Genomic DNA, 4031 nt, shown 5'->3' on the forward strand with positions numbered 1-4031 from the left:
AATCAAGTGCAAACATTAATTAGTACTACCAAAAAAAAAAAAAAACACTAATTATTTTACCATACCGGTTACATTTCATTCGTTACTCATTGATGTCACTTATTGACAAAATTTGATTTGATATAAATCACGTATTTTCTGTATGCTACAAACAAATGTAAAATATATTATTTTATTGCATACATTTTTACAATGTCATCAATAGAATTCTTGATTGATATTTGATCATAGCTGCAAAAAAAAACTGTTGGGGTTAATTTTTAAACATAAATTTTCTTTATCAAATGAGTAGTATAAGGCGGAACAGATCTAATTAACAAGTCTTATAACTTTTGATACAATTCAAATTTAGCTGCATTTTTTTTTCTTTAAACAATTTTTGCATTCTTTAAATACGTTATCAGAATATTATCTATTATTTATTTTTATTAAACTAACTTTAATATAAGTACGTATTGAGTTATGAGAATTGCACTATAAAGAGTGAATATGTAATATGGGCGCTACAATAAATAATGAAACATATACTTTTAATGTAGTCTAAGAATGCAAAAGTTGTTTAAAAAAAATTATAACAAATATTAAATTGTATAATTGTAATAGTTATAAGAGTTGAGAATTAGATCTGTTCCATTTTGTAGAATAGGTAATTTTTTTCTTACATTAAATGAAATAAATCAAATAACACGACCCACGTGAACTCTAAATAATTTAGGATCGCACATAGAAAAAAATCGAATATCGTTCAGTAATTCACTTATTCTTTTTTTTTTCCTCGATTTTATCACAACTACTAGGGGACGGCCATCCTTATCCTAAATTTCCACTTGACGCGATATCTCACATTATTTACGCACACATCCACTGTCCTTATATCGTATTCAATAACATCCCTTCATCTCTTCTTGGTCTTTCTCTACTTCTTCTTCCCTCAACATTCATTTCCATAACTGCTCTTCAACTTCCAATTCCTCTCTCCTCATAACATGGCTTAATCATCAGAGTCTATTTTCTCTTTTCTTATCTACCATTGATTCTATAACTATACTCCCTTTTATATGTTTATTCCTGATCCTATCTTCTCTAGTCACTCTACTCATCCATCTAAGCTACCTCATTTCTAATACACTCATTCTATTCTATATTTTCTTGAAATACTCTGAACCATACATCATAACTGGTTTCACTATGGCCTCATAGAACTTACCTAACTTCAGCTTCATTGTAATTCTCTTATCGCATAACACACCAATCGCTTCTCTCCACTTTGTCCACCCGTATTTAATCCTTTGTCTTACGTACTCGTCAATACCACAGTTCTTTTCCATAATTGATCCTAAATGCTTAAAAGTTTCCACCTCTCCTATCATGTCCTCGTTGTTCGTCACTGATCTTCTGAAGAGTCAAAATTACCAAAACTGTAACACTTGTTGTCAATATAAAAAATAACGACTATGTATACATTTTAATTGATACTAGTTAGTAAACAATAATAAGAATAGAAATAAATACATTTTTATTACGTCATAGAACTAAAAATAAACTTTGTCTATAATTAATAATCAATACCTTTAAAACCTAGTGTTTTCATAAAATCAATATTCTAACATTGACCCATATTAACTATTTAAATTGTTATTACTTTGTAAACGTTAACAATAGAATTAAATATATTTTTATGACGTCATAGAACTAAAAATAAACTTTGTCTATAATTAATAATCAATACCTTTAAAAACTAGTGTTTCCGTAAAATCATGTTTCAATCAATTTACAAATAGGCTACAAACATTTAAAAAATAAAATTACTATTTTGAAAATATAATATAACTGAGCTGACAACCAAATGTTGAATATTATTTATTATTTTACGTTTACATTTTCTACACGTATACACACTTTCATTATTACTACTATTTTATTCTTACATTATTTGACTACATACGTTATTTCCTTGGGGAAAATATAGAAAATGTTTATGTAAAACCATAATATAGCTAAGCTATTAAAAATGAGATAACTTCAAAATAGTATCTAAAGCTCTGGCTACAAACTTAAGTGTTAATCATTAATGATTATGATATACTGGTTTAGCGACGCCTACGTCTACTACCAAAGGGACAGTTAACTTGGATATGTTTTGTTTTATGTAAGATCTTTATGCACAAACGGGTACTTACTTTTATTATAAAAATACTATGAGAATCTCACATGCTGCATAGTCAAACTAAATGTTTTTGCTTGAAATTTCATTTATTTATTAATGAAAATCTAAATTGNTAATTTTTTTGCTTGAAATTTCATTTATTTATTAATGAAAATCTAAATTGTTTAGTTATAATCTCTTGAATTAATAACAATCGTATAGCAGTTTTAGACATAACTGAGCGCCCCACAGCGCTTTAGGCCTAATTTTAAAAATGTTAGTGTGTCTCTATACGAAACAATTCACCCGCTTTTCTAACCTCCATATCTCTATTTCTTTTAAAATAGACTTATAAAATGTTCAAATTAACTCAAGTCTAAACTCTAGTAACTCAAAATATTCTAAAAAGTCAGTCCTTAAAATGGGAAATTTCAAAATGGAAAAACTTCAAAGTTATTATTGTTGTTACTGACTAATTGATATATGATAAAAATTAACAGATATTTACTATAACGGTAGAAACGTGAAATTTAGTACAAAGTTTAGGTCTTATGATGTAAATAAAAAGTAAAATCTAAAAATTTTTATTTTTGCAAAAAAATATACGATCTTACAAGCAGAATTTGATGTAAGCAGAGTGATCAGTTGCTCGTTTTGATTTTTTAGTAGCTCATGAAAATTATGTATTTTGTTAGCTTAAACCATAAAAAATTTCAAACTGCGCCTTATTAAGAAAGCCTATAAAATTATTGATATTATGGCAAAGTTTGCTCTGTTTATAGTTTATAAATTTCAATGCTACATTCATGAGTGACATTCTCCTTTATTCATAAGTCTAAAAACTAGGCTAGTTTTTAGCTATGCACTTAGGTATTAGTAGTACTAATACCTAAGTATTATAGTACTTAGGTACTTACGTATTTAGGAATTACATGAGGTATGGGAAGAAGAGAACACCTTTCTAGAGTTACCAGAGAAATAAAAGAAAAGGTTTAATTCTCACGGGATTCATTAAAAATTGTGGCAAAATCTGTTTTATGCTTCATTCAAAAGCTGACCAAGTATTAAGAAATGCCAATAAAGGAGCAATGTTGCTCATAAAATTATATTTGAAATTTATGATCTAAACAATGAGGAAATTTGACCACAATGTAGACATTAATTTGATAAGCGTATTTTTTGGGGAGAGAGGTGGTTGGAACTTGGATTTATTTCTAAGAAAGATTTTGTTTAGAATAATTTTCACACCAAAGAAGACAAATTAAACTCTAGCCGCTTAATAAAATTAACTCTATATTGGCGTCTTCTACATCTATGGATGAGAGATATTTACATAATTTTTTTCTAGCTACATAAAAAAAAATAAAATAAACAAACCGAAAATGATTGTTTGAAAAGTTCTATATAGTTTATTGATTCCTAATTATCAAATAATTATTTTAACGGATTTTCTATAGATAAATCCCTAGAGCTGTGTACATTATGGAAGGCAATGCATTGGTGCCACCCATGTTTTATGGAACCAGTTTATATTGTTATTTGTCCCTAAAGATGCATTTTTTTGTACTCATTACTTTATTTTTTTAGAAGTTCTGATTAAGTCCCTGCTAGAAAAAAAACATTTCACATATTCAGTGCCAAATTTACCGGGGTTACATGGAGCGCTTTGCACAGGAGTCTCATATTTTTAGGGTATTCAAAAAAAAATTTATCAGCCTTACAATATTAGCGACATTTTAGTTTTCAAACGAAGTTAGGAAAAATTAATTTCACTATGATATATTTATTTATGTATGTCGCTTCGTGTGCTTAGATGTAAATTAATACATCGGTCAATAAGTAAAAACGTTTATAAAATTTTCTCTTCGAAAATTGAAAAAAAAAA

At 27.7% G+C, this 4031-nt stretch overlaps 1 protein-coding gene across 2 annotated transcripts in view; it reads left to right on the top strand.

The window, feature by feature from the left end:
* LOC126902415 (octopamine receptor beta-1R-like) overlaps window positions 1-4031 on the top strand; it is an 87473-nt gene that overhangs the window by 80430 nt on the left and 3012 nt on the right. The window lies entirely within an intron of this gene.

Source organism: Daktulosphaira vitifoliae, unplaced genomic scaffold, assembly GCF_025091365.1.
Source record: "Daktulosphaira vitifoliae isolate Bord-2020 unplaced genomic scaffold, ASM2509136v1 Scaffold_3, whole genome shotgun sequence".
NCBI lineage: Eukaryota > Metazoa > Arthropoda > Insecta > Hemiptera > Phylloxeridae > Daktulosphaira > Daktulosphaira vitifoliae.